The sequence below is a fragment of the Giraffa tippelskirchi genome, chromosome 10, assembly GCF_054371585.1.
Source record: "Giraffa tippelskirchi isolate mGirTip1 chromosome 10, T2T-mGirTip1v1.2.pri, whole genome shotgun sequence".
Classification (NCBI taxonomy): domain Eukaryota; kingdom Metazoa; phylum Chordata; class Mammalia; order Artiodactyla; family Giraffidae; genus Giraffa; species Giraffa tippelskirchi.
In genome coordinates, this window is record NC_137284.1 from 62,115,549 (window position 1) to 62,141,696 (window position 26,148).

At 39.9% G+C, this 26,148-nt stretch overlaps 1 protein-coding gene and 1 long non-coding RNA gene across 3 annotated transcripts in view; one reads left to right on the forward strand and one right to left on the reverse strand.

Annotated features, from left to right (window-relative positions):
- The first annotated feature begins 857 nt into the window (after positions 1-857).
- Positions 858-22,854, forward strand: LOC145522702 (uncharacterized). Of its 2 annotated transcripts, XR_014066133.1 has the most exons (5): positions 858-1,358; positions 2,211-2,280; positions 12,249-12,624; positions 18,860-19,002; positions 19,894-22,854. It is a non-coding gene; the product is annotated as an uncharacterized LOC145522702 (long non-coding RNA). The 2 variants fall into 2 exon arrangements; XR_014066132.1 differs by lacking the exons at positions 858-1,358; positions 2,211-2,280 and adding an exon at positions 7,840-8,166.
- Positions 5,205-26,148, reverse strand: part of LOC145522701 (uncharacterized) — a 514,463-nt gene continuing 493,519 nt past the window's right edge. Inside the window, exon 6 of the transcript XR_014066129.1 lies at positions 5,205-5,580. The gene's annotated coding sequence lies outside the window, so the exon portion shown is untranslated. The remainder of the gene's footprint in view (positions 5,581-26,148) is intronic.

The window sequence follows — 26,148 nt, forward strand, 5'->3', positions numbered from 1 at the left end:
TCAGGAAATCACAGCTCTATTGGATATCACACAGTTACTTGCTTGAGGTAGTTCAGTTTTATTGTATTGCAACGTTCTTTTGGATGACGTATCTTTGTAAACCTGGGCTTTAGCAATTGCTGTGAGAAAAGCAAATACCGCACAAAAATTAGTGACAGAAAATATTCGGTATGATTACAGTATTTGAGAAGCTGTGGTGCCCAACAGATGCTAAATTGTTAGGCCTTTAATACCTACTGAGTTTGAACTATGTACTGAAACTGTTGTGGAATTCTGTTTCATGTAGGTGTACCGTGCAAACTGATGAAGTCAGCAGTGTTGGAGAATGGTCTGTGACTGAACTCATTAGTCTTCTTACCACTCAGTTTGTTCACTATCATTCCTGTATTACCTTCATTTCCATCCCAATCTGCGCTAGTTTCTGTGATCTTTCACTTGGCCATGTAGCAATACCCTTGCTGTCATTGTCTGCTTTTCCCTCATCTGCTGCTCCACCAAGGTAACTGCTCACTTGCCAAAATTAATAGTGTATTAATCAGTATAAGATCGATATGTTACCCTGTGAGACTTGAGAATGTTATTTACTCTCTCCTGCTTTTAAATCACTACTGCCTGGTTTGTATACTGCCTAACTCTCCCTTAGGTTATAGTTTTTCTCTTTTTTAAAATAGTGGTTTTCTCTGGGATTTCATGTTTAGGACTCCCACTTTATACATCCATTACTTCAGATATTAGCTATATTCAAATCTATAGCACCAACCTAAACCTCATTTCTGAACTCCAGATCTGTGCTTGAAATTCTGTTTGGCAGTTCCAACTCATATTTAAAACTAAACTTATTTTTCTTCCCTCCTCAGGGAATGCATGATATTACCGTATACTCAGTCCAGAATTCTGTAACTTAGCCTAGCTCTTCACGATTTGCCTGGAGGCCTTCTTCCCATTATTCAGTTCTGACAACTCCAGGTGGTGGATTGCAAAATTAGTTCTCTATCGTTCCTGGTACCCATGGCCTTTGCACTATGACTTTGCAGCTCCTCCCATTGGAAATTCCATCCATTTTACAATTCCCCAAACCTGGTCTTGTTTCTTGATTTGCTAAAAAGAATGTGGGCAGTGTGACATTAGGGAAGCTTAGGCTCTAGGCTGTGGAGCTGTGTACTTTTCCACCTGTGCTGCTGCAAACCTACCCAGCTGCCGTGTGAACAAACCCACCCCTGTGGAGAGTGTGGAGCAGAGGCAAAGCCATCCTGCACCAGCCAGCTCACAGCCAAGTGCAGATGCACCAAGGACCCCAGCCAAGCTCTGAAGGACTGCCTGGCTGATCCCACCAGCCCAGACTGCCAATTTTAAGTTAAGTAAGTGAGAGTTCTTTTAAATCCCTATGTTTTGTTGTGGTTTGTTATATATAAAAAAAAAAAAACTACTAATTTAAAAATCATTACTTTTTCTCTACCTGAGATTTTAGACTTCGAATTTTTTTTTCCCTATAGTAACTTACATGTGGTTTCCTTGTCTTTGGCATACTTCTTAATATATTCTCCATGTGGCTATAAACGTTGCCTTATTGACATGCAAATCTGATCTGGAAATGGTACAGTTAGCATCCTACCATGGTGGTGATGGTTGAGGGGAAGCTAACACAGATTATGGTAATCAATTGGCAATGTGTATTGATAACTTTAAAAATTATCATACCTTTTTGAACCCAGTAACTCTTTCTAGAACCCTATCCTAAGGGGGAAAAATTAGAAGTGTGGATAAAGTTTTTGATATAAAACATGTTATTAGAATTGGTGTTTAAAAGAGGCAAAATTTGAGAACAAAAATTTCCCACATGTCATAAAGATTGAGTTGTAATTACTTGATAATCAAAAAATTTAAATATAGGTTTACAAAGGGTTTTAAGGACATGGGAAATTTCTTGACATTAATAAGCATGGAAAGGATGCTATGAAATAGACAACATTTTCAACAAAGATGTTAGATTTCTTTTTCAGTACTATGGCAGACTTCATTAATCTGAACAGTTCTCATGAAAATGAAAGCTTTTAGGTAGAATATAAAAGCATTTTTGAGAAGCATTTAGAGTTGGCAGTATCCTAAGAGATTAAGTAATTACATGGCCAATATCTAAGTGAAACTGCTGAAGCCTCTTTTGCCCCAAGGGTGAATTTCAGCTTTGGTTTTGATGGTCCTTTTGAACCCAGTAGGCAGAAGACAAAATGTACAGCCCACCAGAGGTGGAGAAAGCCAACCCCTAAGGACTACACCCTCAAGGTAAGAGTGAACCAGCTCCAGTGTTGCTACAGAGTTGGTCACCCCAAATTCAAATTGTCTGGGTGCTAAAACAACTTAAGGTGTGAATTTAGTGGCCCCAGAATGAATACCTGGCAGATGTAGACAAATCTTTGGAGGATGCTAGGTTCACAAACAGTTTTCCTAGGAAATGAATGCCTTTTAAGTTTAAATTAACAAAGTCCGTAAGGAAGAGACTAGCATCATGAATGAAAGGCAGCAAAGACCACAAGAATACAACTTTGGAATTAGCACATGTATAGTACAAAACATCTGTGTTTAAAAAATAAAAATCAAGTTTTAAAATATCTACAGGGAACAAAGCATTATAAAAACTGACTTAGCATATGTGAAAAAGAACCAAGTAGAAATTCTAGAAATGGAAAATAGAAGAATTAAAAATAAGCCAGTGAGGGGGTTTAACTCAGGATTAGATGGGCCTGAAAAGAGAACCAGTGAGTACAGAATAGAACAGAAGGGATCCAGGATATAACCCTGAAGAGAAGCTTGAAAATGAGAGTGGAGAATAAAGCTAAAGGGTCTAATGTCAAGCTGATAATAGTCTCAAATAGATAAATGGGGCAGAAGCAATATTTGAAAAAATAACTGGTGAGATTTAAATCAATGAAAAATATCAGTCCACAAATTTATCCCAAGTAGGATAAAGATGAAATGCTCACTTGGGTAAACAATAGTGAAACAGTAGAACGTTCAAGACAAAAAGTTGTGAAAGCAGCTAAACAGAAGTCGTATATAACCTTCAGAGCAACATCAGCTAAACTTTTCTTTAGCTGACTTCTCAACAGCAGCAGTGGAAGCCAGAAACCAGTTGGATAACTATCTACAATGTGTGAGAGAAAAATAATTTTCAACTTAAAATTCTACACTCAGCAAATTTATCTCAAGAATGATGGTTGAAAACAGTTTCAGGCGGCAAAGCATGAGCATGGTTGCCCCCTGCAGGTTCGTTCTTATTATAGTATATAGAAAGATGATGAAAGGAGGAATAGATTAATCTAAAGGAACATTTACCATATGGAACAGTAATGATGTTTCCTGGGGTTAAGAACTAAGGGATTTAAAAACACAAGAATAATATATAAATTGGTAGAGTAGTTATTGAAACAAAACCCATGTTACTTTTTTTTCATTAAAAGGAGTAAAGAGTGCAAATGCAAGCCTCAGAGTATGAAGAAATGGTTGCACCTCAGATAACAGCCAAGAAATACTATCCAGAACATCTTAATTCCTACATATCAGTGAGAAAGTTCTAAAATCCAGTAGAAAATAGGCAGAAAACCTTGAACAAGAAATTCACAACTAGGAAACCCACATGATCAGTAAACATAAAAGATATCCTTTGCCTCATTTGTAATAGAGAAATGAAAATATAAATCAGCGATACAGCATCACACAACTTCCAGACTAAAATAAGGAAGTTGACAAATAACAAGTGCTGTTAGGAAGTAATGGAAACGCTCTTATCCTACTAATGGGAATATAACCTCTTTGGAAAACATTTTGACATTCTCTTACAAATTTGAAGATGTTTATAGTAATGGCAACCCAGTCAAGCAGTCTTGCCTGGAAAATCCCATGGACGGAGGAGCCTGGTAGGCTACAGCCCATGAAGTCGCAAAGAGTTGGGCATGACTGAGCGACTTCCCTTTCCTTTCCATAGTCTATACTTACTGTTGCATTATGATGTGGTAATTGAGTGCAGACTTTGCTGCCCACTATATGGACTTGATTCCCATCTTTCTAGTTCTATGACCTCGAGCATATAACTTGATACCTAAAAAGAGTAAGATTTTGTCTCTCCTACCCTAACCCCTTCCTGCAAGAATCAGTTTTTGCCTGCTAAGATTTTTGTGAGGGTTAAGTGAGTTAATCTATGTGAACTACTCAAAACAGTAGCTGGAAAATAATAAGCACTATAAAGTGTTTGCTATCGTTGTTACTTGCTAGTCCTATTAATATTACTTTACCACCAACAAAACCACTCCTGCATATACTTGTGGAAGATTAGGATGCTATACAAGAATGTTCATGTGAAGTGAGAATTATTTTAGCAGCTACAAGTTGGAAACAGTCCTAATGTCCTTCAGCAGTAGAATGGATAAGAAGTTATAGTATAGTCATGTAGAAATGAAACTGAACTGTATACCTTCTCATAATACTAATTGAAAGAAGTCAAATACAATACATATAGTATGAATTTGTACAAGTTCAAAAACAGGCCAAATGAAATGGAGTTTTAAGAGATGCAGATATTAATGGTAAAATTGTCAAGAAAAGCAAGTAAATAACAGTCATAAAAACTAGGAGGATGGTTATTTGCCTGGGAACAAGGTTGTGTGACTGGGAATGGACACAAGGGGGTCTTCTGTGGGTCTGGGAGGCAGTGTTTTATATTTTGACTGGGTGATGTTCATGTGAACGTTTATCATTATTCTTTAATTATGTTTTATACATTCTCCTGTATATATGGTATACCTCAGTTTCATTTTTTAAACTAGTAAAAACTTCGGAAGTGGGAAAGATAGCTGTTGTTCAAAATAACAGCAAAGGAAAGAGAGAAATAATAAAAATCTCTAAATAAACTGAAAGACTTTTGGAGACATTTGCTTAAAGTCATAGAAAAAAGGTAAGATCATTGAAGAAGATACCAGTAACCTCCTGCCCTGCCCAATACCCAGCATAGTGGGCCTTGTTTAAAGAGCATTTCACCATTGACTATGGTGTTGGATTTTTAAAACCTCAAATTACTGGATAGTTATTTTCCTTCTTTATTGGTATGGGATAGATTACCAGTTTAGAGGGTTAGAGTTTTTAAAAGCTCTCTAGGAAATTTTGACAAATTTCTGAGATTTTTACTGCTTTACAAAAACAACAGTCCATGATTAAATAAAATAATTATTTCCCTGCTTTATTGGTTTTATTTCAATTAAGGAGCAACCACAAGTTTTCTTTCCTTCAGCTTAGCTCCCCTCTTTCTTTTAGCATAAACCAACTCTCCACAATTTTGATGTATTCATAACATTTCATGAAGTTGGTCAAAATGGTGATGTAAGAACTTACCCGTTTGTGAGGGAAATAAAAATGTTAGTTCTGTGTCTGCACTTGTTGCTTTAATTCATCTGTTATAAAGGTCTTTGGTTTCTAGCCCTGGCACCATTTTATACTGATATGTTTCAAATAAACTTGGCTTTGCAGTGAACAACACTTGGGGTTGTTTGCACTTTCTCTTTGGTTTCTAATTTTGTTCTTTCATTGAGAGACCTGGTAGAGAAAAGACGAGAGGATCTTTGTAATGTCAGTTAGATTCATACAAAATTATTGACTTTGAAGATGGTAAGTTTATCTAGCCTAATGTCATTTTTCATCCTTTCATTCTCAGAAATTATTTAGAAATGCGTTTTGACTCTTAAGATTAGTGAATTTGAAACAGAAACTCACTTGTTCCAACTAATTTTGTGTTCTGGATATCTGACAGGAACATACAGAAATGCTGGGTTCAGTTGTCAATTACCATGAGCTTTAATATCATGTATCATTTTTGTACAAATTTTAAGATTAACTCGTGCTATTTTAGCAAAGAAATAATAGAATTCAGTGCTATATACCTGAAATAGTACACTCTCTTCAGGGTTTAAAACATCTTAGTGCAAAAGCTGATAAAAGTTGAATATTGAATAATTGTTGCTAAGCAACTTTGAAATAATTATCTGCATAGTAATGGCATATCTAATGATACTGTCACTTACCCTAGATGACTGGAAGGGGAACCAACCACCAGGATAGTTAAGAATAGTAAAATTTTAAACTTAAAATATATATTATAATGAACTTATAAGACAAGCTCACTCAAAAGCATTTTGATTTTTAAATATAACTAAACAAAAAGATTATGATAAAAACAGTTGAATAAACTGAATTTGAATTGTTAGTATTTTAAACCAACTTTTATAAAGTAGGAGGAGATGAGTCTCCAGGTCAAATCTTTTTTTCTTAAGCACTATATCTCTGAATCCAACCACCCTGCAATGTCCTAAGATCTAAAAACCACAGTTCAAAACTGAATTGATTCAGCTGCTCTAAACCTGATTACCCTTCAGTGGCGGGGCTTCTTTTTCTGAACTTTCTCACCTCCAAGTTGAATAAATTCCTTTTCCTCCTTCCCACTTTGGTTCCATTCATCACCAGTTCCTATTGATTCTAACAAACAAATAGCTCTTACATTCATTCATTTTTTTCTATCAACACTTTCACTTCACTCAAGCCAGCATCTCATATCTGTGTTTCTGCCATACCTGCTTAACTGCCCCTCCAACCTATTCTGAGTTCAGCCAGGATAATTTTTCTCAAATTCAAATCTGATTATGTCACCTTCCTGCTTTAAAAACTCTTAAACCATCTTATTGAGGATAAGTCCAAACTTCTTACCAGGTTTTGTAGGATGCTTTATGATCCAGTCTGTGTCTTTTGAATTAGGGGCCACGCAGGAGATAGAAACCATACCAGGCACTTTTACTGGGATAATTTAATATAAAGAATTGTTAAGTAGTTACTGAAGAACTGAGAGAACGAAAAGAAAACACCAAGATATCAGAGAGATTCCAGAAAGCAGCTCTCAGTTCTAGGGCTGGGAGTAAAAATGGATAGGTTGAAATGATTAAGCTTTAGAAGATAGTGATTTGAGCAGCTGAAGCCCAGACCTTTGAGGAGAGGGCAGTGGACAGCTGGTGGTTGTGTCTCTGAGATGGGATGATGAGGCTAGTTTGCAAGTGTCAGAGAATGAGTTGCCACTTCTAAAGTGAATGAGGCGACATTGATAGAGCAAATAAGCCAACAGTAACAGGTGAGAGAGTAGGCCTTTTCTTCCCGACCTGTCTAGTAGTTTTCCTCTGGCGCCCCCTAGTGGCAGAGCCTAACAAAGCCTTCTGGCAAAGCAAAGGGATCTGTAGAGTTCCAAACCCAACATCACAAAACAGGGTGGGTTTAAAGCTAAGGGACAATTAATTACCTAATAACTGACAAACTCCATTCCTTTGACTACTCATCACACATCCATATCCTTTCTATGCCTGTCTTTCTTCAAACAATGACAAAAACTTCCTTCTTCCACTCCCATCTCATGTTTCCTGGCCTCTCAGCCATAACTTCAGAAGGTCATGGTTTCATGCCTGGTGGGATGTTCCAAACCTTCATTCCTGAAGGGTCAGAATCTTCAGTGGACTTGCTTTTGGGGGGGTAGAGGAATTCCTGGAATCCAAATAATCCTCTGTTCCATGTAGAGCAGCAACCCAGTTCCCTCTCAGTGATCAGGGTCAGTCATCTCAGCAGTAGACTCAGCCCAGCTTTACCTAGGGGAGCAGGAGCAGCATGAGGAGTCAGGTGCCCCCTTCTGCCTCCAAGTCACACGCAGCCAGAACCCTAATGCCTGGTCACCAGACTGAGTTTCCCATTTGGATTGTTACCCAGACTGTCAAGGCACAATAGGCTCACCCAGCACAATGACTGGGCTTCCCAAGTGGTGCTAGTGGTAAAGCAGCAGCCTGCCAATACAGGAGGTGTAAGACTCGGGTTTGATCCCTGGGTCAGGCAGATCCCCTGGGGGAGGAAACAGCAACCCACTCCAGTATTCTTGCATGAAGAATCCCATGGACAGAGGAGCCTGGCGGGCTGTGGCCCATAGGATCGGGCCACAAAGAGTTGGATATGATTGAAGTGCTTTAGCACACAGCACAGCACAATGGTTACTTAGCTTTAAGAAAGGATCCAGGGGAGAGAGCGAGCATTCAGAGCTACAGCATCACAGAAGCCCTGCATGCAGCCTTTGATGATGTCCCCAATCAGATGCACCAGGTATATTTTGGTTATAGGAAATGAAAAGAAATTGAAGTGAGTGTGGATCCTATCAGCACAGGGACACCGCAGAGTTTAGGTTCCCTGAACTTAAACACTTTCCTATTCCCCTTAGCTTCCCCAAAGTACTGTGATGAGCTCCCACCCCTTACTGCAGCCACAGTCCATGAATTACAGGTTATACAATACAGAACCCTGATAACTAGATACAGCCTACTTAGCAACAGCTTTGGATTCCTCAATTAACCACAGTAGATACTTAAAGAAGTTTGACTAAATTGTGCTCAAGCATCAGTAACATTTATAGTCCAGCTATGAATTTTTTCTTTTCACCAGGTTACATGTAGAACCCTGGCTGAAAGTCTGGGTAGTGTAGTTTGTAGCTTTTCCAGCATCTATAGTCCAGGAAGCCAAACAAGAAAGTCGGACAGATGTCCATGTGGATCAGAACACAGTAGTACCACACCATTCAGTTCAGTTCAGTCACTCAAGTCATGTCCAACTCTTTGCAACCTCATGGACTGCAGCATGCCAGGCTTCCCTGTCCATCACCAAAGGCTAAAACCCCCTAGTTCAGGAGTCTGGCAACAAGCCTCTGAAACCGTCTGCCCTGAGTTGTGACTTTGGACAATGCACATACACTGGTTTTCCACTTCCTCGTTTGCCACAAGAGGTATTTGAGCTGTATTGCTTTAGCAAGTAGGCTAGTTGTAACACTGTATAATTCCATAATTTGGGGCAAATCTATTCCAAATTCACTGAGCTTCAGCTCCACTGAGGACACATAAATAGGCAAGCTGTGCATAACTGATGCCTTTAAATTAAAAATCCATCCTATATCAGAACTTCAGCTCTCACATTTTATCTTGCCATTTTCAGGTTTGTGAAATAATTTTCTTGCACTTGTGTAGTGGAACTTATATAAAAGCCAGTTGACTTTCATTCACATTCATAATCCTCAATTTTACAAATTTGAAATCTCTAAATTATTCTGGACATTTAATTTATGGAAAAATATTTTTATGAAGAAAATAACACTACATAAAAAATTAGGTGGCATCAACTGTAGAAGCAAAAGCAAAAGTACCTCAATTGAACCTAAATCTATAGTAGAAGTATCAGATCATTATCTTCTAGGTTAAAATCTCAAAAGGCACTTCCTGTACACACACACACACACACACAAGTGACGTGAAAGTCACTCAGTCGTGTCTGACTCTTTGCTACCCCATGAACTATCCACTCCATGGAATTCTCCAGGCCAGAATACTGGAGTGGGTAGCCTTTCCCGTCTCCAGGGGATCTTCCCAACCCAAGGATTGAACCCACGTCTCCTGCATTGCAAGTGGATTCTTTGCCAGCTGAACCACAAGGGAAGCCCAAGAATACTGGAGTGGGATCTTCCCGACCCAGGAATCGAACCGGGGTCTCCTGTGTTGTAGGCAGATTCTTTACCAACTGAGCTAGCAGGGAACACACACAAAACCACGTTTTAATCAATGGTTGTATATCCATGATGTCTACATGTGGCCATTTATTTACTGCCTTGGGATCTTTCCATCTGACTTAGCTTTCCTCACACATCTGCTGCTTAAGTGCTTTTGCCACAGGAATGGTAGAACTCTATTCATTTCATTATCTTTTTAGAATGATAAAACTTCTTATTGAAAGGGCACAATGACTACAGAAGCAGAACTGAGATATGCTATGAATAAATTAACTTAGAAATGAAAAATCCTCTCACCGCAAGTGATAATGCACCTCACTGCACTGGTCACCAAACCACCTCTCTCTCCCCAAGTTGGTTATTTTTACAAGTTTAATGGACTGAAACCTAATTGTGTCCAGTCACTTAGTGCAGATAGTAGGGATAACTAAGAAGATACGAAAAACATTAATGCTTACTCCTTGGAAGGAAAGTTATGACCAACCTAGACAGCATATTTAAAAGCAGCGACATTACTTTGCCAACAAAGGTCCATCTAGTCAAGGCTATGGTTTTTCCAGTAGTCATGTATGGATGTGAGAGTTGGACGGTGAAGAAAGCTGAGCCCTGAAGAATTGATGCTTTTGAATTGTGGTGTTGGAGAAGACTCTTGAGAGTCCCTTGGACTGCAAGAAGATCCAACCAGTCCATCCTAGGGGAGATCAGTCCTGGGTGTTCATTTGAAGGACTGATGTTGAAGCTGAAACTCCAATACTTGGCCACCTCATGCGAAGAGTTGACTCATTGGAAAAGACCCTGATGCTGGGAAGGATTGGGGGCAGGAGGAGAAGGGGACGGCAGAGGATGAGATGGCTGGATGGCATCAACTCGATGGACATGGGTTTGGGTAGACTCCGGGAGTTGGTGATGGACAGGGAGACCTGGCATGCTGTGATTCATGCATGTGATTCAGAGTCGGACACGACTGAGCGACTGAACTGAACTGAACTGATTTTGGCAAATTCTTGTATTCTTGCCTGGAAAATCCCATGGACAGAGGAGCCTGGTAGGCTGCAGTCCGTGGGGTCGCTAAGAGTCGGACACGACTGAGCGACTTCCCTTTCACTTTTCTCTTTCATGCACTGGAGAAGGAAATGGCAACCCACTCCAGTGTTCTTGCCTGTAGAATCCCAGGGACGGCAGAGCCTGGTGGGCTGCCATCTGTGGGGTTGCACAGAGTCAGACACGACTGAAGCGACTTCGCAGCAGCAACAGCAGCAGGGGCATTATGTTTTGCCTTTGAGGGTGTGATTGATTTTGGAAAATAGTCAAGTGTAGTAAAAACAGTGGATGAATTATCTGACACTACACCTGGTGTATTATATAACATGTTCACGATAAACAGGCTGATTTCCTGGGAAGGTGAGAACCAGTTCTGTTGAGGAATTGGACATACGGTTGATAAGGCTCATACGTGGAGGATTTTGTGTTCGATATTCACTTGCACAGTTCTTCATGGTCCACCCTAATTCCCATCCCTCTCAGTTTTTAAACTAGGAGGCTAGGTTTATAGGTCTTAAATTACTAACTTCTCAAAATGACCTCCAACTTTTTTGGCTTTTTCCTCCTAGTTTTAGAGCAAGTCTATAATGGAAGAGACCAGAATGTGTTTTTACCTGAAAAGGTCTGAAATCCTTTATTGACTGGGGAATTTAGAGAGTGGGCAGGCTAGGAGAGCCACTGGAAAGCTTAGCAACCTCCGAGGGAAGTAAATATGAGTCCCTTCACTTGTCCACCTCTGTGACATAAAAACAAATCACTAGGACTTTGTGAGGTCTACATGTCTATCCCTTTTACACTCAAAGTGCTCAGAGATCCAGCTGCAATGGCTTCATTAAGTTTAGAGTTGGAGAAATATTTTATATTTTATATCTCTGTCTTTAAAAATGTTTTCATCACAAAAATAATCCTAATATATAAAAGAGCAAGGTTGTAACCACATACTCTCCTGTCTCTAATAAAGAACTGAAAGGGGACACTTTAAAATTGGATCAAATAAAAAGAGTGGAGTGAGGAGCAACACATAAATGTGCCAAATAAAGTTGGGAAAAACAGACTTTAAAGTGCAGCCTAAAAATACGAGGTTGTTCCTGGGAAGATGGTGGTGCCAAGGGAGGCTTCATAGGAAGAACATTCCTTTACCAATTTATTTCTGTTTCAGGATTGTCCTAATGTATGCCTTGGTGACACGGAAAAGACAGGAGTGAAAATTAGTAGAGGTCTACTACTACCATCATGTCAGGAAAATGTGGCAGGGCACCTCATTTTTCAGCTAGGACGTTAGAGTGAAAACGGGGGCCCTGACTCAAGATAGTGGGGTTCACTTGGAAGGGAACACTGAGCAGGCAGGTCCGAGCAAAAGATGAATCGCGGTCTCAGAGGAGACGTGAGCAGGCAGGAAGGTGAAACAAATGAAACAAATGAAATGAAACAAAACATGGAACACGAGAACAAAAACAGGACACTCAGTCACATTTGAATTTCAAAGAAAAAATTGTGTGTAGTAGTTTTTATCAGTCTCAATGGACACACTAGATGATTAATCCAACGAATATACTCAATTCAAATTTAACTGGCCATTTCTTTCATTTCAAAGGAACCCAAGACAGTCTCCTGGAGGAGAGCATGGATGTAGGGCTGCACCCAGAGACAGGACCTGACGCTGGTGCTGTTTTCGGCAGGGAGGGGAAGGAAGCAGTGGCTGAAAGAGGGCTGCAAGAGGGGCCAGAACCGGGTGCCTTGGGAACATGCTGGGTTTCCTGAAGGGTTCCATCCTCTATCATAGTTATCCTACCCGGCTGGAGGCATAAAGGACAAAGCCGCAGGACAGAGGAGTTCTCTACTGAGCATCTCAAACTCACTGGACTGTACAGCTGACAAATGCACGTGAAGCTACGTGATACCCCTCTCATCTGCTTTCTGGAAACATGAAGCTTTTTCTGGTCTTTCATTTTCTTACGTTTGGTATAGACGTGAGTACCAAAAGTGTTTTTCTTTTATAAGAAAAATGACAGAGCACACACATATGATCAGTGCTGGATGTTGGGGAGGCAGAGGGTATGGTGGGGAGCACATCCACAGGATCACCAACATCTGGGTCCTGTCTGAGAGGGCAGAATCCAAACTCAGGGAAGGTACAACCCAAAGACTGAACCCTAATGTGAACTGTGACTTCAGTTAATAATAGTGCATCAATATTGACTCCGCTGTACAGAGTCCCACGTTAATGCAAGATGCTAATAAAAGGGAATACTAAGTGTGCGTGTGGGGCTTCCCTGACGGCTCACCTGGTAAAGAATCTGCCTGCAATGGGGGAGACCCAGGTTCCATCCGTGGGTTGGGAAGATCCCCTGGAGAAGGAAATGGCAACCCAATACAGTATTCTTGCCTGGGAAATCCTATGGACAGAGGAGCCTGGTGGGCTATAATCCATGGGGGTCATAAAGAGTTGGATATGATTGAGCAATTAACACACACAAGTGTGTGGGGAGAGGAGAGGATGTATATGGGACTCTACTATGTAAACTTCTGTAAACAGAAACTGTTCTAAAACATAAAGTGTAATGATTTTAAAAAGATTTTTTGCAGCTAGAAAAACTTTGAAATTCACTGAATTAATCTGAAGATTTAAAATATAATAAGTAGTTTCACCATTCATTGTGGGCTTTGGAAAAATGGTATTGTTGCTCTCCTGAAAGAATAGATCCGAATGCCAGCAAACAGCCTCACCTTGCCGGGGGCGGGGGGGGGGGGCGGGTGTGCCGCTGACCAGCATCACCTGGAGCTCCTTAGAATTGAGGCCTCCCAGGCCCCTGCTGAAGGGGGAGGAGTCAGAATCTGCATTCTAACAAGATCCTGGAGAGGTATCCAGGCAGGATAAGAAGCCCTAGCAGAGAGGTCAGAAACACAGGGTATGGTATCAGGTGGCCTTGGTTCTGAGTTCGATTTATCACATGCTTTCTTCTAAGTGGGCCCTTGTGGTTACCTAAATGTCTTTAAGCCTCAGTTTTTAAATGTCCAATACAAGGGGAGTGAGAATACCTATGTCAAGGGGTTATTAGGATAAAATGAGATCATGCTTGTAAAGCTCTTAGCATGGTGCTTAGCAACCCCCTCAAACACAACAAACGAACATAGTGAAGGTTAAGGATTGATATTGCTAATAACGTCAATGATAGCAAATGTCTAGGAAAAATTTGAATTTCTTATGTTAGAGTTTTGCCTTTTTAACTTCCAATATAGTTTCCACCCCCCACCTCCGCCCGCCACCAAGGAAAGAAGGAAGAAAGAGGGTGACTAAAGGAAAAAAGGAAGAAAAGTTATTTTTTAAAGGAATCAGCATGCTAAAGTTACTCCTCAGATAATTGTTCATTTCTATCTGTGGACATGATGGGCCTGGTTCTCTTGGTATTCTGCATAAAAAACTAATGAATCAAGTTGCTGCAGACTGGACACCATGTAAATAGACTCACTTACATTTCATTTAGTCCAAGTGACTCCTTGCTAGCTACTCATCTGACTTTCCTTTCACACAGAAAGAAATACAAGGGTCCCCTTCTAGTCCTGGGCTTCCTTGATGGCTTAGACGGCAAAGAATCTGCCTGCAATGCAGGAGACCTGGGTTCAATCCCTGGGTTGGTAAGATCCCCTGGAGAAGGTAATGGCAACTCACTCCAGTATCCTTGCCTGGAGACTTCTATGGACAGAGGAGCTTGGTGGGCTACAGTCCACAGATTGGGTCACAAAGAGTCAGACACAATTGAAGCGAGCACCACAGAATATACATACTGTTTTCTTTATATATTAACACACACAATACTGTGTATCTTTGTGTATTTTTTAAACATGATGTCACCATGTTGTTTTCCATTCAGATCTCTACCATAGACTCATGGATTATTGAAAAGCATTGGCTTGAAGACTGGCAATCAACCCACTAGCATGACATTCAAGTCCCTCATGTCTAGCCCCAGCCTTGTCATCCCCCTCTATGACCTGTCCTCATGTGCTTTATGGCCCAACATAACAAAACCGTTATTGTGCCTTTTAACAATTCTGGGCCTTTTAACATGCTGGTTCCTCTCCCTGGACTGTTTTTTTCTGCTTTATTGACTTCATCTTCCAATCCCCAATTTAGTCATCTTATCTTTTGGGCAGTCTTGTCTGGCTGTCTACCTCCCAACAGTCATTCCCTGCCTTGCCCCACAATTCCTTCCTGAATGCACTTTTTTTTGCATGTGTCTCATTTTTCTGTAACTACTGATTTATATATGTCTCCTCCAACAGACTACACCATTGTCCATATTTTATGTACATATATATACCCCCATCACCTACCATGAACTTGACATATGATAGGTACTTAATATTATCTAACTAAGTTGAACTATAGTTTGTGCATCTTTGTAACATGCTGCACTGCTGCTTATAAAGTCAAGGTCAAAAGAAATAACATAGGTAAGCAGATCTTTATTTTTTTCCTTCTCTGTTGAGGTAAACAGTTTGGATTTTATTCTAAAAGCAAAGGAATGCCATTGAAGAAGAGGCCCACGATTCAATTTACATGTTAAATATATCACTCTGCTATGCCTCCATTTTGATACTAAAAAGAGCATTGTTCCTGGGTACTGAACCATTTATACCATACACATTATGCAAAAACAAGTCCACATCATTGAAATCTCCAAGGATGACTAGAAGGAAATTTAAATTTAAGTCAGACAACGGGTTTAACCTGTCACGTTCATATTCTCCCATGTGTGAATTTTCTATTGGGAAATCATAACCTTCCCAAAGTAACACTTCAGCTAAAACAAAGAAGTATGTCTTTTAAGTCTTTGGCAGAAAACCTAATGGAAATTCACAAGGTAAAATGTATACAATGTCCTAAACGCTTGCTAGAAGTTAAAAAAAAAAGGGCAGCATCCTTTTTCCTATGTGTCATCATAAGGCAGGCTGCATCAGCTGGGGAGCTAAACAGCGGGGTGATGGCCTGATCCAATCTTCCCATCCCCAGGAAGGCGAACCTCCCTCCATTGTGATCCTGAGGCCAGATGGTGCCTCCTGATGCTCCATGTCTACCATCACCTGTCCCACAGTGCCCACTCCAGGACCACCTCTGAGTGGACACCTTTCTTGAGCTCTTGTCCACTAGCATTTACCTGGGCTGAGACATTTCTGCTACCACAATGCCTGGAACACATGACACTGACTGGGATTTCAGAATGAAAACCATTCTTTCAAGAAAACGTACGTTATTAGACTTTTAATATATTTACTAACTACTCATGTAGAAATGTGAACCTAATTTCAGGTGCCCTGTTTGGTGACATTCTAAAGCAGAAACAAGGAGAGGGGAAGGAGTCAGATCCGCTGCTGTGTGACTTTGGCATGCTCACTTCTCTGACTCCAGTTTTGTTACTAATATTTATAATGTAAGGATAGTAATACCTGCCATACGAGGTTTTTAAAGACGTTAGAGATGGGGTTTATATCGTGCTTGTCACATAACAGATGCTAAACTAAAAGTGAAAGTTGCTCAGTTGTGACTGACTCTTTGTGATTCTCCAGGCCAGAATACTGGAGTGGGTAGCCTTTCCCTTCTCCAGGGGATCTTCCCAACCCAGGGATCAAACCCAGGTCTCCTGCATTGCAGGCAGATTCTTTACAAGCTGAGCCACAAGGAAAGCCCATGCTAAACTAATGATACCTTTTATTGCTTTATATTTGCCACTTCTGCCTCTGTTCGTGCTATTTGTAAGGAACCCACCTGCCAATGCAGGAGACATAAGAGACATGGGTTCAATCCCTGGGTCGGGAAGATTCCCAGGAAGAGGAAATGGCAACCCACTTCAGTATTCTTGCCTGGAGAATCCCATGGACAGGGGAGCCTGGCGTGTTATAGTCCATGGGATTGCAAAGAGTCAGACACAACTGAAGTGACGAAGCATGGTAATGTATGGAGTTAATAATATCTTTCTAATCATGAGTGAATTAGTTAGAGCTGCAATTTCTTTGTTCTCTTTTGTGTATTTATTCCATCATCCATTTAGTTATTCTTTTTGAATTTTTTCCCACAAATAAGCCATCCCTCCCCAAAGGGAGATGTCAGACTTCAAGTTGCAAGCTTCCTTTGCAGTTAAGGTATATGATAGAATACTGTCAATGAGGCTTCCACTTTTTGCTGGTACAGGTCACAGGAACAGCAGTAGTGGTGCTTTTCTAGTGCTTGCAAGGTTGAGTTGCTAAGGCAGAAACAGACCTAGTGAAAGAGCTACAGTGGTTGCAGTAAAGTCAAGTTGCTGGTGTTAATAAAGTTTAATGGTGTGATTTGAGGCTTTGCTCTTTAACCTTAAGACTCCTCCACTTAGTATCCTATATCTGCTTTATATTCTAGAGAAGATTCTGGTATATTCTGGGTTTTTGTTTTGTTTTCAAGTGAACATTTTTATTTGAAATTACTTTAGACATATGGAGAAGTTGCAAAGCGATTTGCAAGGTTAGGAAACATTCCATAAAATCACCCTCACTTCTTATACCATTTGCAAGCTCAGAGGTCCCCAAGACTATCCTCAGGTTTTATATTCACTAGAAAGAGGCGTAGAAGTCACTGAAATGACTCTCAGCTACAGTTTGTTACACTGCAATGATGCAGATTAAAATCAGCCAAAGAAAGATGCATGGAGCACTGTCCAGGCAAGCTCAAAGCATGGAGCTTCCTACTGCCCCCTTGTGGAGTCTTGAATAGCGTTAACATTCCTGGCAACAATGTATGCCAACACACAGGAAGGATTGCTAACCAGGGAAGCCCACCAGAGCTTTGGTGTCCAGATGTTTTATTGGTCATGAATGGCAACCCACTCCAGTACTCTTGCCTGGAAAATCCCATGGACGGAGGAGTCTGGTAGGCTGCAGTCCATGGGGTCGCGAAGAGTCGGACACGACTGAGCGACTTCACTTTCACTTTTCACTCTCATGCATTGGAGAAGGAAATGGCAACCCACTCCAGTGTTCTTGCCTGGAGCATCCCAGGGACGGCAGGAGCCTGGTGGGCTGCCGTCTATGGGATCGCACAGAGTCGGACACGACTGAATCGACTTAGCAGCAGCAGCAGCAGCCCTAGTTGGCTGTACATATGGCTGACCTCAGTCCCCAGCTCCTGTAGGCTGAGCTAATATCATGGGACCCAAAGCCCCCACCCTGAATCACATTGTTAGACTATAGGAAACTTGAAACCCCCAGGTAAACAAAGACATTTTTATTACGTAGGATATTCTCCAGACCTCTTTGAGCAAGGGTGTATTCTTTACAACATACACATTTAAATAAAAGTTTAAATATACCTCACATCAGTCTGTCATGAAGCCATTCTTTGTAGTAGCTATCATTTAAATACCTTATATATTCCAGGCTATTTACAAGCATGATTTCTAATCATTGCAGCAATATTTTAAAGTAGCTGTTATAATATTTTAGAGATGAAATAGCTAGGAATATTTTATAGAGAAGAAGTATAAATATGTCCAAAGTCATCAAGATAATAAAGGATAGAGTCTTATTTCAGAGCCAGCCTTGACACCAAAGCCTTTTTCTCTTTATTTCATCACATGGAATCCTATGAGGCTCTGGCTTTTACTCTGTGATAGAGACATTTACCCTGGACTCTGCAAAGTATAGACAAGACTGATGACTGTTTCCCTCTCCAATAAACTTTGATTAGACATGCACGTTTGGGAGACCAGACTGCAAATATGTATTATCCACATGCATATGAGCGTTCTTTAAGAGACAAAAAGTAGCCAGCGTGTTAGTACAAATAGTATTGGTGCTGTGCTTAGTCGCTCAGTCCTGTCTGACAATTTGTGACCCCTTGGATTGTAGCCTGCCAATCCGTGGGATTGTCCAGGCAAGAATACTGGAGTGGGCTGCCATCTCCTACTCCAACAAATAGCATTGGTATATTGCAAGGTCCTACTCCTGTAATTTTTACTATGGCTTTTCTTAAGCTTATCCGAATCTCATTCCTTTCTCCCTTCACAAGCTTCAGTTAAGAGGTTGCTGTTAGTATTTAAAATGTTCCATGTTCATCCCTCGTCAATAAGTAAATCTAATTTCCTACCTTCTTTGAAAAGGGCATCAACTTTTCAATGTGCTTGTGTGGGATTTGTGTAAGTTCAGAGTTCATTTTTAATTCTCATTTTGTTTTAGAGAGAAGGGAAGTTTGGCCCCTTCCGTACCTCATTCTGCCTCAGAAGCTGGAAGTGCAACCTAAGGCCTTCACTCAAAGGAGGGGCAGGCAAGGTGATGCTGCCAAGGCCAGTGCTGCTGGAGAGCCGAGATCTCAGTGTTAGGTGAGTAATTGTAAGTACTGAGCATCAGGCACTGCAGGGAGCCAGTGATGGGATGAAACAAATACCAGGTCAGACAAAAAGAACTCTGTGTCCTCCACAATTAAAGTAGATTTAAATAAACCTGAGCCAGAAAGGCTGACAGAGAAAAATTTACATGCACACATTTCTAAGGAAAGAGCATTAAATTAACTCCCACCTGCTGCATTTGAAAATGAGAATGCAGGCTCATGTTGTTGGGTAGCAATATTAATAACAGCAGTAACAGCAGCTACTACTTACGAAGAGGTTCCTGGGTGGCAAGTGTTTTATGAAACACAGCACATTATATCATTTGCTCCTCACGGTAACCGTGACACAGAAATGATTATAGTCTTGCTCAGTAAATTGAGGACTGGCGATTTATAAAGATTAAGTAACTTGCCCAACGTTACACAATTGCTAAATGATGGAAACAGGGTTTGAGTCAAGAAAGTCCATATCAAAACTCATGCCTTTAACCACTAGTTCCTCTAATGAGGAACCCATAGCCAATAATGGAACCATAAGAAGAATCCGTCCTTCCACTGTTACAACTTGATAGAAACCAATATGCCTTGTGGTCTCAGTGTTGACCGCCTTAATATCACACTAGGAAGAACTCTGTTGTAGGAAACAGAAAGAAAGAGCTGGGACAATTAGGAACCTCCATAGAAGCCTCCTTTTGAGGGACCAGTGGAGAGAAAGTGTGTGTTCCTAGCTCTCCAGTTAAACTCTCCACCTCCACCATTTGTCTTCAGCCAAATTTGTGCCCCCAGGAAAATCAAAATACAACACACCTTGAACTTTCCAGGCTGATTTTCCTTCTCTGTCTCTCTCTTCCCCTCTGTCTTTCCCTTCCTCTCTGCCCTTCAGAACCTCAGACTGACTTTGGTTCGGGTTCAGCACGTGTCACAGAAATTGGGAGTGAAAAGTGAAGTCGATGAGAAAACATATCAATACAGGTATCTTCCTGTACAACCCTGCCCCCAAGCTCCTGAAGGATAGATGGCCCCAGGCCAAAAAAGTGACAGGCTCGTTCTGAAGAAATAGAATGCATCATCTGGGAAGCTGGAAAGTCTTACAGCTTGTGTTGATATGCCGCAAGAGAGCCACCTTCCTTATAGCATTTGGGGACCTCAAACTTAACAATGGCCTGCTCACACAAGAGCAGATGTATTAATGGGAAAAGTGAGACACTGTGGCATCATAACAGGTGCCATTTAGGAAAACAATTTAATGAATCACACACACCAAGTGATGGAGCAGCTAAATGTATAAAGCGACCAGTGTTAGATCTGCAAGATAGATTGACAGAAGCACAACCATAGTGAGAGACTTTAATGTACATATTTTCAGAATAAGACAAGTGTACTGGAAAAAAATATGGATGTAGAAAAATCTCAAGAGTTTTCCTTGGTAGATAGGCATGGAATGGCTTGGGAGTGATATGGCCACAAACTGATTCCAGGATCCAAAGCTGATGCTTTTCCCTTTATATCCTAAAAGCCTGAACTACGAAAGGGGAAAAGGTGATTGAATATAAGAGAATTTCTGGAAGCAGGAATGGCATTTTTTTTTTAACTTCTTTGATTTGTATAATGAAAGAGGAAAAACTGAATAAGACTTTGAGGTTCACTGCAGAAAATAGTGACTGTCTTCAGTTATTAAGTAGAAAAAGATTCAATAGTAGTAATCAGTGCTTTGAAAATCCCAGGACAGACAGAAGAGTGGAATCTAGCCTAGGTCTCCAAAAATCATTCCCAGATCCCACATCTGACCTACTAGTGGACTTACACTGCAGAGGTCATCCCTGGAATCCCTGAGTTCAAAGACACACCACCATCTAGGCTAGGTTCATGCCAGCAATGCTGCCTCCACTGTGGCTGGGCACCAGAATCCAGAGCCTGACCACCAGAATTTCTTGTTAATTACCCAAGAAGTTGGACAGTGGATGTGGATGTAAGTATGTAGAAACTCACGTCTCTATAACTTTGATTTGAAAAATAATATAGCCAAAAAGGCAGTCCTCCCAATCCTGGGTGTGTACCTCCAACTGGCAGAACCTAATCAGTAGTCTGAGCCATGGCTCCAAAGGAATCGGAAAAATGTTGTTTTTCCACCTTTGTAGACAAATTAAAAAACAAAAAGGCATCTGATATGGATGCCTACTGTCATTATCTTTATTCAACATAGTCTTAAAAGTCCTACCCATAGCAGTCAGGGAAGAAAAAGAAATAAAAGGAGTCCAAACTGGAAAGGAAGAAGTATAACTTTCACTGTTTGCAGATGACATGATACTATACTCATCCACTTATGGTCAAGTAACCTATGACAAATGAGGCAAGAATATATGGTGGTGAAAAGCCAATCTCCTCAACAAGTGGTGCTGGGAAAACTGTACAGCTACATGTAAAAGAAATTAGAACACTATCTAACACCATATGCAAAAATAAACCCAAAATGGATTAAAGATCTAAATGTAATGCCAGATACTATAAAACTTGTAGAGGTAAACATAGGCAGAGCACTCTTTGACACACATCATAGCAATAATATTTTTTTGGATCTGTCTCCTAATGCAAAAGAAAGAAAAGCAAAAACAAACAAATGTGACCTAATTAAACTTAAGCTTTTGCATAGAAAACCATTGACAAAACAAAAAGACCTTCTGAATAGGAGGAAATATTTGTAAATGATGTGACCAATAAGGGATTAGTATTCAACTTATATACATAGCTCATATAGCTCAAGATCAAGTGAACAAAAAATCTGATTAAAAAATGGGTAGGTAACTGAATAGACATTTTTTTCCAAAGAGGAAATGAAGATGGCCAACAGGCCATCACTAATTACCAGTGAAATGCAAATCAAAACCACAATGAGATATCACCTTACAGTTGTCAGAATGGTTATCATGAAAAAGAACACAAATAACAAATGTTGGCAAGGATATGGAGAAAAGGGAACCCTTGAATACTGTTGGTGGGAATGTAAATTGGTACTGCCACTGTGGAAAACAGTATGGAAGTTTCTCAAAAAACTAAAAATAAAACTACCATCAGTTCAGTTCAGTTCAGTTCAGTCACTCAGTCATGTCCGACTCTTTGATGCTGCTGCTGCTGCTAAGTCGCTTCAGTCATGTCCGACTCTGTGCGACCCCATAGATGGCAGCCCACCAGGCTCCCCTGTCCCTGGGATTTTCCAAGCAAGAACACTGGAGTGGCTTGCCATTGCCTTCTCCGGTCCGACTCTTTGCGACTCCGTGAATCGCAGCACGCCAGGCCTCCCTGCCATCACCAACTCCTGGAGCCTACCCAAACTCATGTCCGTCGAGTTAGTGATGCCATCCAGCCATCTCATCCTCTGTCGTCCCCATCTCCTCCTGCCCCCAATCCTTTCCAGCATCAGAGTCTTTTCCAATGAGTCAGCTCTTCACATGGGGTGGCCAAAGTATTGGAGTTTCAGCTTCAACATCAGTCCTTCCAGTGTACACCCAGGACTGATCTCCTTTAGGATGGACTGGTTGGATCTCCTTGCAGTCCAAGGGACTCTCAAGAGTCTTGGCCAACACCACAGTTCAAAAGCATCAATTCTTCGGCGCTCAGCTTTCTTCACCGTCCAACTCTCACATCCATACATGACCACTGGAAAAACCATAGCCTTGACTAGATGGACCTTTGTGGGCAAAGTAATGTTGCTGCTTTTTAATATGCTGTCTAGGTTGGTCATAACTTTCCTTCCAAGGAGTAAGTGTCTTTTAATTTCATGGCTGCAGTCACCATCTGCAGTGATTTTGGAGCCCAAAAAATAAAGTCTGACACTGTTTCCACTGTTTCCCCATCTATTTGCCATGAAGTGATGGGACCAGATGCCATGATCTTAGTTTTCTGAATGTTGAACTTTAACCATAAGACTCAGCAGTTCCACTCCTGGGTATATACTGAAAAATAGCAACACTAATTGGAAAAGATAAACGCACCTCAATGTTCATAGCAGCATTGTTTACAACTGCCAAGATATGGATGCAAGCTAAGTGTCTGTCAGCAGATGAATGGATATAGAATTTATATATATATATACACACACAAACACAGGCACACTCATTATAGCTATATCTATATACACATGCACACATATGTAGGAAAAGTACTCAGCCACAAAAAAAACCCCAAATTTTACCATTTGCAACAAGATGGATGGACTTGGAGGGCATTATGCTATGTGAAATAAGGAAGAGAAAGACAAATACTGTATGATATAACTTATATGTGGAATCCAAAAACTACAACAAACTAGTGCATCTAACAAAAAAGAAACAGAATCACTGATGTAGAGAGCAAACTAGTGGTTACCAGTAGGGAGACGGAATTGGGAAGGGGCAAAATAGGGTAGAGGGATAAGAGGTACAAACTCTTAGGTGCAATAAGCTACAAGGATATATCGTAAAACATGGTGAATATAACCTATATATTATAAGAACAATAAGTGGAGTATAACTTTAAAAATTGTGAATCACTATATTGTACACCTGTAACTTAAAATAGTATTGTATAGCCATTATACTTCTATTAAAAAATAAAACTAAAAAAAAATAGTCAACAGCAAAGGCACAGATATTTGTTAAAAATTACTTAAATTTCTTTTACTACATGTAACATTTTAGCCTTCATTAGTGGGGAAGAAAGAAACAAAAAAGGACATTGTAAACAGATAAAAATATAGATCAGGAGATTTTGCTCGAGGCCGTGTTAATGCACATAATAATATGGATCAAATATATAAAGCAACAATGAGTAGATCTATGGGGAGAAAAAATAAATAACCATTTTTGGTTAGAGGGTTTATACAGCCTTGTTAGAAAATGATAGAACAGTAAATCATATGAAAAAATTGAAAAAAATTAAATTTCCCGCTAGTTTGCCATGAAATTTATTATATCACAAGATTTATAATACACATCAACAGCAAACTGGTTGAATATCACCAATTCAAAGTCTGCCTTAAGACTTGTTAGTTATTGAAATGTCCTAAAATCTTATACTCCTATATACAGTAAAAAAAAAAAAAATCTTGAATGAAGTCACAAATTTGGTAACAATTTAAAAAATGTATGACTTACAAAGAATGAGATATGAAACTGAAAGAAAAAAATTTCTAAACTATCAATAAGAAAAAACAAATTTCAATCTACTACGAAAAGAGACTGAATTAGCATTATATTATTCTATAAAATATTATAAATTGTTTTCGTGTGAATATGTAATCAATGAATGTGCAGTCAAAATGTACAGAGGTGTACTGTGTAGTTAGTTAATAAAAGCATTGTTATCTTTCTGGACTTTTTTTTACATCATTGATATTGTAAAGTTTAAACATATAATTTATTTTTATTCTGTTCTCATTCTAAATCAATTTACTTGTGTGCCTAACTCTTTATGTGTAATCTTATATTCTTTTTCTAAAAGATAGTTCTCTAAGTTAAGCATATGCTTTGGGCCCCACGAAACCTGAATCTGCTCCTTTTTTCCCAAAGAGCACACTAGTCTTAAATGAATCAAGTTTCTAAAACCCTATTGAACTACATCGATGATCTGAGTAAATGAAGAGCTGTCATATTAATATGTGGCCAACTTAATATTGTTTCCAAATAAATTCTTTCAAAATTAATCTGCACATTTAGAGCAGTTGAAGTACAAATATTCTCAATGTTATGTGACAGCCTGGTTGGGAGGAGGGCTTGAGGGAGAATGGATCCATGTATATGTGTGGCTGAGTCTCTTTGCTGTTCACCTGAAACTACCACACCATTGTTAATCGGCTATACCCCAATATAAAATAAAAAGTTTATAAAGTTTTGGGGAAAAAAAACAAATACAAATATTGTGGAATTTTTCTTTTTGAATTTGACAGATTGATTCTGAACTTGTTATTTGTCTCAGTCAAGATATAGTCAGAAATTAAAAACCACACCAGTTATATAGCAGAGGTAAATTAATATACATAAAATTGTAAGCAGGTATTGCGGAACTAAGAGGCAAAAAGAAAGCAGTGAGTTTCTCTAGGGCTGGAGAAACAAAGGGATGGGGCTAGAGGTCTGGTCTCTTGGAGCTGGGACTCAGACTGTTGGGCGGAAGGCAGTTCATGGTTGCTCAGAGCGCTGACAAGCTCAGCCAAGCCAGCCGATTCCAGCAAACCAAAGGCGGTGTGATGAGGCTGATTTTTGGAGAACAGGAAGCACCGCAAATTGGGGTGAAGAAGTTGGGCTGGGGCAACACAGACAGCAACCAAAAGGCAGACATTAAGGAACAAGCCCTTGTTCTTCTCCAGCCCTCTGGTTATCCTTTAGTGACAGTTACCCCTAGTGACAGGTAGCCACTCAGTACAGGAGAAATGTGATTTGTTGACCCCAGCTTCAGCATCACAAAGAGACTTGTAAAAGGCAGACTAGAAGCTAAAAGACACAGCTTAATAATAAGCACAATATGGAAGAACACAGGTCTATTAACAGCTAAGCTAATTTTGAAAATGAAGAATAAAAGTGAGGGACTTGCCCTCTCACACTTTAGAACATAACTATAAAAAAGAGTTTGGAGCTAACATGAGAATAGAAAAGTGAACCAAAGGTACAAAGGCCCAGAGATAATTCTGCCCAGAGATAATCCTTATAAGTGGTCAATCTTTATATTATGATAGAGGTAGACTCATAAATCAATCAGGAAATTTCTTTGCACTGGAAAAAAACAAATTGTTTTACTGTCCTATAGAAAATAATATACCAGATGTTTTAAAAGTGTAAATAAGAAAGGTAAGATTATAAAGCATATGAAAGAAAATAAAGGGGAATATCTTTGTGGCATACATATGAGAAATGATTGCTTAAACCAGACCTCAAAGCATAAATCATGTGGCTGAAAGTTGGATTCCTTATGTGACGTCACCAAAGACATAATTAGGAAATGATAGGGGAAAGATATTTATAATATCTAAAAGTAATGAGAAGTAAACATTATTCTAGTACATATAAGCAGCTCCAATGAATGAAGGGAAAAAAAAGAAAACCCAATTAAAAATGGGCAAAATAGATGAATAGGTCTTTTGTAGAAGGGAAAACTGAAATGGAAAAATATA